We start from the raw sequence: 13,593 nt of genomic DNA on the forward strand, positions 1-13,593 counted from the left end.
CCACTCCCCCTCCCCCACACCTTAACACAACCTGACTGACCGGTTGCACTTAAATATCATCATTGTGATATCAGTGCAGAAGGAGGCCATTCAGCTCATCAAGTCTGTACCGGCCCTCTGAAAGAGCATCTTACCCTGCCCCCCCCCCCCCCCCCCCCCCCCCCCCCCCCCCCCCACCGCCCGATCCCCGGAACCCCACCTAACCTTTTTGGACACTGAGGGACAATTGACCGCGGCCAATCCACCTAATCTGCACATCTTTGGACTTGTGGGAGGAAACCGGAGCACCCGGAGGAAACCCACGCAGACACGGGGGAAAACGTGCAGACTCCGCGCAGACGGTGACCCAAGGCTGGTTTCGAACCCGGATCCCTGGCGCTGTGAGGCGGCAAAGCTACCCAACCTGCCGCCCTCGATGTAATCTAAAAACGTCGCGCCTTCGAAACCCCACGGAGCATTTGAACAACATTTTAAAAAGTCATGAGCAGAGGGAATGCTAACCACATACACACACACACCCAAAATAATCTCCTCACCCACTAGATACACAAGATAATAGATCAAACCTCTGCCAGCTGTGCCCAGCACACTGGAAGTTCGCCTACCCCACCCTCTGGCGAGGAAATGTGTCCCTCTCCCTCACAAATAGGTGAATAGGAAAATGGACCAGCGAATATTCTCTCACAGGGCACAGAAAGAGAATGGCCTAATCTCAGCCTGCTTTTCATATACATTGGCTTGCAAAACAACACCAGCAATTGCAGCCGAGGTGTTGAAGGGACCCCACTGCAGGGACCCCAGAGAATTGCAAAGGCTGGCAAGCTGAGATAGCCTCACCTTGCGCTGGAGAATTACCTGTAAAAATCAAGACGTACCTTCTGAGACCAGCTGCTCGAAGATGCAAGTGCTGTACAGCTCAGGTTCCCGCCCTAGTCATCGCTCTGGTTGTCTCTCTCTGTCTTTGCGCAGAGCTGAATCACTGCTCCTTCTCTCTCTCTCTCTCTCTCTACCCACTCCAAAGGCCGTTTCGAGCAGCAGGGTTATCAATCGACTGTGCTGCAAACACACATGCCCAGGGACCCAGTCGGATTAAACCTGCATCTGGCGGAGATGCACCTGCAGCCCTCTCCCTCCCTCCCTCCCACTCCTCCCCCTTCCCACTCTCCAGACAAAGGCTGCAAAATGCTTCAGTGCATTGGCCTGGGTTCAGTCGCTCACTGCAAACCTCTTGGCGCCCTCTGCTGAGAGGATGGGAAAGCTTTTCCCAGGAAATAAGCACTCAGGGATGACAGCGACAGAGGGCTGGCTGGCAGGCAGGGCGTGTGTGTTGCAGAGGGCAGGGCCATGCCCAGTGCTAAACTGAATGCAGACTTCGCCCCAATAGCAGAAGGAACTCTGTCTCCCAACTAATAGCCCGGATTTTCCAAACCCACCCATTTAGGGCCATCCAGACAGACAAACAAACAGACAGAGAAGGGCGGAACGGTGGTTAGCATTGCTGCCTCACAGCGCCAAGGACATGCGTCCGAATCCCGACCTTGGGTCACTGTCTGTGCGGAGTCTGCACGTTCTTCCCGAGTCTGCGTGGGTTTCCTCCGGGCGCTCCGGTTCCCTCCCACAGACCAAAGGTGTGCAGGTTAGGTGGATTGGCCGTGCCTTTCAGAGGGTCAGTTCAGACTCGATGGGCCGAATGACCTCTGTCTGCACTGTTGGGATTCTATGATTCTAACCAGACGGTCAGAGAGACAGAGACAACCAAAAGACTGGTTTACCATGCAGACAGAGACAATAAAATAAATAAAATAAATAAATCGCTTATTGTCACGAGTAGGCTTCAATGAAGTTACTGTGAGAAGCCCCTAGTCGCCACATTCTGGCGCCTGTCCGGGGAGGCTGGTACGGGAATCGAACCGTACTGCTGGCCTGCTTGGTCTGCTTTCAAAGCCAGCGATTTAGCCCAGTGAGTTAAACCAGACAGACTGACATAAACAGACAGACAGACTGAGATACCCAGACAGACAGACTGAGATACCCAGACAGACAGACTGAGTTACCCAGACAGACTGAGATACCCAGACAGACAGACTGAGATACCCAGACAGACAGACTGAGATACCCAGACAGACTGAGATACCCAGACAGACAGACTGAGATACCCAGACAGACAGACTGAGATACCCAGACAGACAGACTGAGATACCCAGACAGACAGACTGAGATGCCCAGACAGACAGACTGAGATGCCCAGACAGACAGACTGAGATACCCAGACAGACTGAGATACCCAGACAGACTGAGATACCCAGACAGACAGACTGAGATACCCAGACAGACAGACTGAGATACCCAGACAGACAGACTGAGATGCCCAGACAGACTGAGATACCCAGACAGACAGACTGAGATACCCAGAGAGACAGACTGAGATACCCAGACAGACAGACTGAGATACCCAGACAGACAGACTGAGATACCCAGACAGACAGACTGAGATACCCAGACAGACTGAGATACCCAGACAGACAGACTGAGATACCCAGACAGACAGACTGAGATACCCAGACAGACAGACTGAGATACCCAGACAGACTGAGATACCCAGACAGACACTGAGATACCCAGACAGACAGACTGAGATACCCAGAGACAGACAGACTGAGATACCCAGACAGACCTGACTGAGATACCCAGACAGACAGACTGAGATACCCAGACAGACAGACTGAGATACCCAGACAGACAGACTGAGATACCCAGACAGACTGAGGATACCCAGACAGACAGACTGAGATACCCAGAGACAGACTGAGATACCCAGACAGACTCTGAGATACCCAGACAGACAGACTGAGATACCAGACGAGACAGACTGAGATACCCAGACAGACAGACTGAGATACCCAGACAGACTGAGATACCCAGACAGACAGACTGAGACACCCAGACAGACTGACTGAGATACCCAGACAGACAGACTGAGATACCCAGACAGACTGAGATACCCAGACAGACAGACTGAGATACCCAACAGACAGACTGAGATACCCAGACAGACGTGGATACCCAGACAGACAGACTGAGATACCCAGACAGACAGACTGAGATACCCAGACAGACAGACTGAGATACCCAGACCAGACTGAGATACCCAGACGACAGACTGAGATACCCAGACAGACAGACTGAGATACCCAGACAGACAGACTGAGATACCCAGACAGACAGACTGAGATACCAGACAGACAGACTGAGATACCCAGACAGACAGACTGAGATACCAGACAGAACAGACTGTAGATACCCAGACAGACAGACTGAGATACCCAGACAGACAGACTGAGATACCCAGACAGACAGACTGAGATACCCAGACAGACAGACTGAGATACCCAGACAGACTGAGATACCCAGACAGACAGACTGAGATACCCAGACAGACAGACTGAGATACCCAGACAGACAGACTGAGATACCCAGACAGACAGACTGAGATACCCAGACAGACAGACTGAGATACCCAGACAGACTGAGATACCCAGACAGACAGACTGAGATACCCAGACAGACAGACTGAGATACCCAGACAGACAGACTGAGATACCCAGACAGACAGACTGAGATACCCAGACAGACTGAGATACCCAGACAGACAGACTGAGATACCCAGACAGACAGACTGAGATACCCAGACAGACTGAGATACCCAGACAGACAGACTGAGATACCCAGACAGACTGAGATACCCAGACAGACTGAGATACCCAGACAGACAGACTGAGATACCCAGACAGACAGACTGAGATACCCAGACAGACTGAGATACCCAGACAGACAGACTGAGATACCCAGACAGACTGAGATACCCAGACAGACAGACTGAGATACCCAGACAGACAGACTGAGATACCCAGACAGACAGACTGTGATACCCAGACAGACTGAGATACCCAGACAGACAGTCTGAGATACCCAGACAGACAGACTGAGATACCCAGACAGACAGACTGAGATACCCAGACAGACAGACTGAGCTACCCAGACAGACAGACTGAGATACCCAGACAGACAGACTGAGATACCCAGACAGACAGACGGAGATACCCAGACAGACAGACGGAGATACCCAGACAGACAGACTGAGATACCCAGACAGACAGACTGAGATACCCAGACAGACAGACTGAGATACCCAGACAGACTGACTGATACCCAGACAGACAGACTGAGATACCCAGACAGACAGACTGAGATACCCAGACAGACTGAGATACCCAGACAGACAGACTGAGATACCCAGACAGACAGTCTGAGATACCCAGACAGACAGACTGAGATACCCAGACAGACAGACTGAGATACCCAGACAGACTGAGATACCCAGACAGACTGAGATACCCAGACAGACAGACTGAGATACCCAGACAGACTGAGATACCCAGACAGACTGACTGAGATACCCAGACAGACAGACTGAGATACCCAGACAGACAGACTGAGATACCCAGACAGACTGAGATACCCAGACAGACAGACTGAGATACCCAGACAGACAGACTGAGATACCCAGACAGACAGACTGAGATACCCAGACAGACTGAGATACCCAGACAGACAGACTGAGATACCCAGACAGACAGACTGAGATACCCAGACAGACTGACTGAGATACCCAGACAGACAGACTGAGATACCCAGACAGACAGACTGAGATACCCAGACAGACAGACTGAGATACCCAGACAGACAGACTGAGATACCCAGACAGACTGAGATACCCAGACAGACAGACTGAGACACCCAGACAGACTGACTGAGATACCCAGACAGACAGACTGAGATACCCAGACAGACAGACTGAGATACCCAGACACACTGAGATACCCAGACAGACTGAGATACCCAGACAGACAGACTGAGATACCCAGACAGACAGACTGTGATACCCAGACAGACAGACTGAGATACCCAGACAGACAGACTGAGATACCCAGACAGACAGACTGAGAGACCCAGACAGACAGACTGAGATACCCAGACAGACAGACTGAGATACCCAGACAGACAGACTGAGATACCCAGACAGACTGAGATACCCAGACAGACAGACTGAGATACCCAGACAGACAGACTGAGATACCCAGACAGACTGAGATACCCAGACAGACAGACTGAGATACCCAGACAGACAGACTGAGATACCCAGACAGACAGACTGAGATACCCAGACAGACAGACTGAGATACCCAGACAGACAGACTGAGATACCCAGACAGACAGACTGAGATACCCAGACAGACAGACTGAGATACCCAGACAGACAGACTGAGATACCCAGACAGACAGACTGAGATACCCAGACAGACAGACTGAGATACCCAGACAGACAGACTGAGATACACAGACAGACTGAGATACCCAGACACACAGACTGAGATACCCAGACAGACAGACTGAGATACCCAGACAGACAGACTGAGATACCCAGACAGACAGACTGAGATACCCAGACAGACTGAGATACCCAGACAGACAGACTGAGATACCCAGACAGACTGAGATACCCAGACAGACTGAGATACCCAGACAGACTGAGATACCCAGACAGACTAACTGAGATACCCAGACAGACTGAGATACCCAGACAGACAGACTGAGATACCCAGACAGACAGACTGAGATACCCAGACAGACTGACTGAGATACCCAGACAGACTGAGATACCCAGACAGACAGACTGAGATACCCAGACAGACAGACTGAGATACCCAGACAGACTGAGATACCCAGACAGACTGACTGAGATACCCAGACAGACAGACTGAGATACCCAGACAGACAGACTGAGATACCCAGACAGACTGAGATACCCAGACAGACAGACTGAGATACCCAGACAGACAGACTGAGATACCCAGACAGACAGACTGAGATACCCAGACAGACAGACTGAGATACCCAGACAGACTGACTGAGATACCCAGACAGACAGACTGAGATACCCAGACAGACAGACTGAGATACCCAGACAGACTGAGATACCCAGACAGACAGACTCAGATACCCAGACAGACTGAGATACCCAGACAGACAGACTGAGATACCCAGACAGACAGACTGAGATACCCAGACAGACAGACTGAGATACCCAGACAGACAGACTGAGATACCCAGACAGACAGACTGAGATACCCAGACAGACAGACTGAGATACCCAGACAGACTGAGATACCCAGACAGACAGACTGAGATACCCAGACAGACAGACTGAGATAACCAGACAGACAGACTGAGATACCCAGACAGACAGACTGAGATACCCAGACAGACTGAGATACCCAGACAGACAGACTGAGATACCCAGACAGACTGAGATACCCAGACAGACAGACTGAGATACCCAGACAGACAGACTGAGATACCCAGACAGACAGACTGAGATACCCAGACAGACAGACTGAGATACCCAGACAGACAGACTGAGATACCCAGACAGACTGAGATACCCAGACAGACAGACTGAGATACCCAGACAGACAGACTGAGATACCCAGACTGACAGACTGAGATACCCAGACAGACAGACTGAGATACCCAGACAGACTGACTGAGATACCCAGACAGACTGAGATACCCAGACAGACAGACTGAGATACCCAGACAGACAGACTGAGATACCCAGACAGACAGACTGAGATACCCAGACAGACAGACTGAGATACCCAGACAGACAGACTGAGATACCCAGACAGACAGACTGAGATACCCAGACAGACAGACTGAGATACCCAGACAGACAGACTGAGATACCCAGACAGACTGAGATACCCAGACAGACAGACTGAGATACCCAGACAGACAGACTGAGATACCCAGACAGACAGACTGAGATACCCAGACAGACAGACTGAGATACCCAGACAGACTGAGATACCCAGACAGACTGAGATACCCAGACAGACTGACTGAGATACCCAGACAGACTGAGATACCCAGACAGACAGACTGAGATACCCAGACAGACTGACTGAGATACCCAGACAGACTGAGATACCCAGACAGACAGACTGAGATACCCAGACAGACAGACTGAGATACCCAGACAGACAGACTGAGATACCCAGACAGACTGACTGAGATACCCAGACAGACTGACTGAGATACCCAGACAGACAGACTGAGATACCCAGACAGACTGAGATACCCAGACAGACAGACTGAGATACCCAGACAGACAGACTGAGATACCCAGACAGACAGACTGAGATACCCAGACAGACTGACTGAGATACCCAGACAGACAGACTGAGATACCCAGACAGACAGACTGAGATACCCAGACAGACAGACTGAGATACCCAGACAGACTGACTGAGATACCCAGACAGACAGACTGAGATACCCAGACAGACTGAGATACCCAGACAGACTGACTGAGATACCCAGACAGACTGAGATACCCAGACAGACTGACTGAGATACCCAGACAGACAGACTGAGATACCCAGACAGACTGAGATACCCAGACAGACTGACTGAGATACCCAGACAGACTGACTGAGATACCCAGACAGACTGAGATACCCAGACAGACAGACTGAGATACCCAGACAGACAGACTGAGATACCCAGACAGACAGACTGAGATACCCAGACAGACAGACTGAGATACCCAGACAGACAGTCTGAGATACCCAGGCAGACAGACTGAGATACCCAGACAGACAGACTGAGATACCCAGACAGACAGACTGAGATACCCAGACAGACAGACTGAGATACCCAGACAGACAGACTGAGATACCCAGACAGACAGACTGAGATACCCAGACAGACAGACTGAGATACCCAGACAGACAGACTGAGATACCCAGACAGACAGACTGAGATACCCAGACAGACTGAGATACCCAGACAGACAGACTGAGATACCCAGACAGACAGACTGAGATACACAGACAGACTGACTGAGATACCCAGACAGACAGACTGAGATACCCAGACAGACAGACTGAGATACCCAGACAGACAGACTGAGATACCCAGACAGACCGATGCTGGAAATCAGCTTTTAAAACATCAACGATCAGAGATACACATCAGGAGATACGGCCCCTGTAGATCGATGTTTATACCTAACCCAAACCCCTTTAACACGACTGGGAAAGGCTATAGAGAGGGCAGGTTTTCCGGAAGGACAGAGCTGGGGGCAGGGAGAGGGGGGGATAACAGCGAAGGTCTGGAATCGAGCAGAGGTAGGAGCGTTGGCAAAGCGGACGATGCTGCACAACCCAGAGACAGGGAATGGGAGACAATACACAGGGTAGGCCTGAAGGAGGTGTCAATGGGGAGAGTAGGAACATTGCCAACAGCTGCCTACTCCGGGACACTGGGGCAGATCGGCGTGGAGTCCGACCTGTTGAACTTTGTGTCAAGTCTGGAGTTCTATTCTGTGGGCGTCGCTGGCTAGATCTGTTGTCCATCTCTAATTGCCCCTTGAGAAGGTGGTGGGGTGCTGTCTTCTTGAGCCGCTGCAGTCCTTGAGGTGTAGGTACTCCCACAGTGCTGTTAGGGAGGGAGTTCCAGGATTTTGACCCAGCGACAGTGAAGGAATGGCCGATATATTCCCAAGTCGGGGCGGTGAGTGACTTGGAGGGGAACCTCCAGGGGGTGGGGTTCCCAGGTATCTGCTGCCTTTGTCCTTCTAGATGGTAGAGGTCGTGGGTTTGGAAGGTGCTGCCTAAGGAGCCTTGGTGAGTTGCTGCAGTGCATCTTGTAGATGGTACACACGGCTGCCACTGTGCGTCGGTGGTGGAGGGAGTGAATGTTTGTGGATGGGGTGCCGATCAAGCTGGGCTGCTTTGTCCTGGATGGTGTCGAGCTTCTTGAGTGTTATTGGGAGCTGCACTCATCCAGGCAAGTAGAGAGTATTCCATAAGACGTAAGACATAAGACATAGGAGCAGAATTTGGCCATTTGGCCCATCGAGTCTGCTCCCCATTCAATCATGGCTGATATTTTTCTCATCTCCATTCTCCTGCCTTCTCCCCATAACCCCTGATCCCCTTATTAATCAAGAACCTATCTATCTCTGTCTTAAAGACACTCAGTGATTTGGCCTCCACAGCCTTCTGCGGCAAAGAGTTCCACAGATTCACCACCCTCTGGATGAAGAAATTCCTTCTCATCTCTGTTTTAAAGGATCGTCCCTTTAGTCTGAGATGGTGTCCTCTGGTTCTAGTTTTTCCTACAAGTGGAAACATCCTCTCCACGTCCACTCTATCCATCACACTCCTGACTTCATAGAATTTACAGTGCAGAAGGAGGCCATTCGGCCCATCGATTCTCTTGGAAAGAGCACCCTACCCAAGGTCAACACCTCCACCCTATCCCCATAACTCAGTAACCCCACCCAACACTAAGGGCAATTTTGGACACTAAGGGTAATTTATCGTGGCCAATCCACCTAACCTGCACATCTTTGGACTGTGGGAGGAAACCGGAGCACCCGGAGGAAACCCACGCACACACGGGGAGGATGTGCAGACTCCACACAGACAGTGACCCAGCGGGGAATCGAACCTGGGACCCTGGAGCTGTGAAGCAATTGTGCTAACCACTATGCTACCGTGCTGTACCCTGCACCCTGTAGACGGTGCATAGGCTTTGGAAGGGTCAGGAGGTGAGTTACTCTCCGCAGGATTCCCAGCCTCTGGCCTGCTCTGGTTGCCACGATGGTTCAGTTTCTGATCATGATGTTGATGGTGGGGGATTCAGCGATGGTAATGTCATTGAATGTCAAGGGGCGGTGATTAGATACTATCTTGTTGGAGATGGTGATTGCCTGGCACTTGTCTGCCCCTGTGCCTGAGATGATCCATCTCCAACCACCATCTTCCTTTGTGCCAGTTATGACTCCAACCAATGGAGACTTTCCTCCCTGATTCCTATTGACTCCAGTTTAGCTCGGGCTCCTTGATGCCACACTCGGTCAAGGGGAGTCGCTCTCACCTCATCTCTGCCATTCAGCTCTTTTGTCCATGTTTGAGCCAAGGCTGTAATGAGGTCAGGAGCTGAGTGACCCTGGGCGGTACCCAAACTGAGTGTCCGCGAGCAGGTTATTGCTGAGTAAGTGCCGCTTGATAGCACTGCTGATGACCCCTTCCATCACGTTACTGATGCTGGAGAGTAGACCGAAGGGGTGGTGATTGGCCGGGATGGATTTGTTCTGCTTTGAATGTACAGGGCACAGTCGGGCAATTTTCCACATTGCCGGGTAGATGTGAGTGTTTTAGCTGTACTGGAACAGCTTGTTCTTCATCCATCACATTGCAACGAGACACATGGGCAAGTTCAGTCACCAGTTGGAAGCAAGGTTAGAAGCAGGGGGTGAATTTGCATAGGAGAGAATGCGGTGATTTGGCAAGTTAGCACTCCGAATAGTTGCAGAGAGCTGCCCTCTTAGCGACGTAAGGATCCGCTAAGAGTGGACATATACAACTACCCTATTAAAACATTCCGAGTTTGGCCATAATCAGGATTTTACTTTTGTGAATTTAGAAAGGACAGATGCGGTTACAGGGATCGGGCGGGAAAGTGGGCCGAGGTGGGGTACTCTTTCAGAGGGACGGTGCAGACTCGATGGGCCGAACGGCCTCCTTCTGCACTGTAGGAATTCTATGGTCCTATGGCTGATTGCAACACAAATAAAAAACTCTGGAATGCATTTTTGCATCAAAGACAGGGTTTTGTTTTATTGAGTCGGTAACTCACCCAAGATTTAAATAGGTAAATCAGTGCCTGACCATCGTAACACACCATCCACATAGACAAACATGCAGAATATAAGTCATACAGGAGGGAGTTACTATCTTAGCCAAATTAAATATCAATGCAGAACAAATAGAGGGTGGGATTCGCCGCTATATCCCCACTCCCGCGAAGGAACGCGCCTGAATCGCTCTGGACTTACATGGAGAAAGTCCAGGGTGATTCACCAATTTGCAGGGGGATGGCAGGACCCCTCACAGCTCCGGCTGCCGATACAGGGTCCGACACTTCCGGTCAGGGATCCGCGCATCCGTACGGCTGCGACCCTGTGCAACATGGCCGACCCACAGCACGGTCCGGCAGCAAGAAGATAGGCCTCCTCCAGATCGCGCCTGTCCGCGGATTGGTTGACCCCCGATCGATAACCTGGCCGTTCTGGAGGCACCCCTGCCCCACCTCCACCGTGAATGATCCCTCTGCCTCCTACTAGGGCGGCCACGGACTGTGTCCATAGCCACCACGCCGGGTGCCCACCGGGTGGAACCATGAGAGAATCACGCCGGCAGGAACTCAGCCGGCTGCCGGCGGAGAATCGCCACGGGGGCCTCTTTCAATGGCCCCCGACCGCTGCCAAGTCGACCACGCGTGCCCGATTGACGGCAATTCTCCGGGGACTGGAGAATCGCGGGAGCAAAGTTGGACCCGATCTCGGGTTTGACGCCCATTCTCCTCCCCCGCGCCAAGCACGATTTCGGCACGGAGAATCCCACCCAGACAGTTCGCTGTTTAGGAGTACTTTGCTGGTGTCCTGTGACTTAGGCAGAATCCTCTTCATGGCTGTCTGATTGAGTGGATTGGAGCTTATATAAAACTGCAGTGTCGGAGACAATGGGCGGGATTCTACGCAGCCCCACTCCGAAATCACGTTTAGCGCAGGAGCAGAGAATCCACTTTCACGCCGGGACCCGAGAACCGCCGTGATCGCGAATACACCGCGTGGCTGGGGGGCCCATTGACAAAGGACCGACCAGCAATCCTGCGCTCCTGACTGGCCGAGTTCTCGACGGCGTGGAACTAACCTGCTATTGGGGTTCGGGGCGGATGTGCGGATGGGACACCGGGGGATGGGCCTTAAATGCGGCCGGGGAGTGCGTGTGTGCAGTTAGACCCTTGAGCGCGCGGCCGATCGGGGGGGGGCTTAATTTTTGCGTCATGGAGGCTCGGCAGCGACGGCCTGCGCATGCGCGGACTCCAAATCGGAAGTTGGGGTCCCATATCTGCAGTTAAAGCTGCATGAATTACTCCGGGTCCCTGCTAGCCCTATGCAGGATATTGAATTAGCTGTACTCTTTTACAGCAATCTCTGGAGTAAAACACCAGCATTTTGACACCGGCGTGGCAACATAGCCCCATTTTGGGAGAATCCTGCCCAAAGTCTTTGAAAATGTAACCCATCGAAAGTCAATGATTTTTGCATCCAAGGTTTATTTTTAAAAAATCCCTATCCCTAGAACATAGAACATAGAACGATACAGCGCAGTACAGGCCCTTCGGCCCTCGATGTTGCACCGACATGGAAAAAAAAAACTAAAGGCCATCTAACCTACACTATGCCCTTATCATCCATATGCTTATCCAATAAACTTTTAAATGCCCTCAATGTTGGCGAGTTCACTACTGTTGCAGGTAGGGCATTCCACGGCCTCACCACTCTTTGCGTAAAAAACCCACCTCTGACCTCTGTCCTATATCTATTACCCCTCAATTTAAGGCTATGTCCCCTCGTGCTAGCCACCTGATCCGCGGGAGAAGGCTCTCGCTGTCCACCCTATCTAACCCTCTGGTCATTTTGTATGCCTCTATTAAGTCACCTCTTAACCTTCTTCTCTCTAACGAAAACAACCTCAAGTCCATCAGCCTTTCCTCATAAGATTTTCCCTCCATACCAGGCAACATCCTGGTAAATCTCCTCTGCACCCGTTCCAAAGCTTCCACGTCCTTCCTATAATGAGGCGACCAGAACTGTACGCAATACTCCAAATGCGGCCGTACTAGAGTTTTGTACAACTGCAACATGACCTCATGGCTCCGGAACTCAATCCCTCTACCAATAAAGGCCAACACACCATAGGCCTTCTTCACAACCCTATCAACCTGGGTGGCAACTTTCAGGGATCTATGTACATAGACACCGAGATCCCTCTGCTCATCCACACTACCAAGAATTTTACCATTAGCCAAATATTCCGCATTCCTGTTATTCTTTCCAAAGTGAATCACCTCACACTTCTCCACATTAAACTCCATTTGCCACCTCTCAGCCCAGCTCTGCAGCTTATCTATGTCCCTCTGTAACCTGCAACATCCTTCCGCACTGTCTACAACTCCACCGACTTTAGTGTCGTCTGCAAATTTACTCACCCATCCTTCTGCGCCCTCCTCTAGGTCATTTATAAAAATGACAAACAGCAACGGCCCCAGAACAGATCCTTGTGGTACGCCACTCGTAACTGAACTCCATTCTGAACATTTCCCATCAACTACCACTCTCTGTCTTCTTTCAACTAGCCAGTTTCTGATCCACATCTCTAAATCACCCTCAATCCCCAGCCTCCGTATTTTCTGCAATAGCCGACCGTGGGGAACCTTATCAAACGCTTTACTGAAATCCATATACACCACATCAACTGCTCTACCCTCGTCTACCTGTTCAGTCACCTTCTCAAAGAACTCGATAAGGTTTGTGAGGCATGACCTACCCTTCACAAAACCATGCTGACTATCCCTAATCATATTATTCCTATCTAGGTGATTATAAATCGTATC

The 13,593-nt window shown here is 51.2% G+C and overlaps 1 protein-coding gene across 4 annotated transcripts in view; it reads right to left on the minus strand.

Annotated features, from left to right (window-relative positions):
• Window positions 1-1,128, minus strand: part of add2 (adducin 2 (beta)) — a 162,725-nt gene extending 161,597 nt beyond the window's left edge. For all 4 annotated transcript variants that reach the window (XM_038785490.1, XM_038785488.1, XM_038785489.1 and 1 more), the window contains exon 1: window positions 876-1,128. The gene's annotated coding sequence lies outside the window, so the exon portion shown is untranslated. The remainder of the gene's footprint in view (window positions 1-875) is intronic.
• Between the last annotated feature and the right edge of the window lie 12,465 nt (window positions 1,129-13,593).

This window comes from Scyliorhinus canicula, chromosome 26 (genome assembly GCF_902713615.1).
Source record: "Scyliorhinus canicula chromosome 26, sScyCan1.1, whole genome shotgun sequence".
NCBI lineage: Eukaryota > Metazoa > Chordata > Chondrichthyes > Carcharhiniformes > Scyliorhinidae > Scyliorhinus > Scyliorhinus canicula.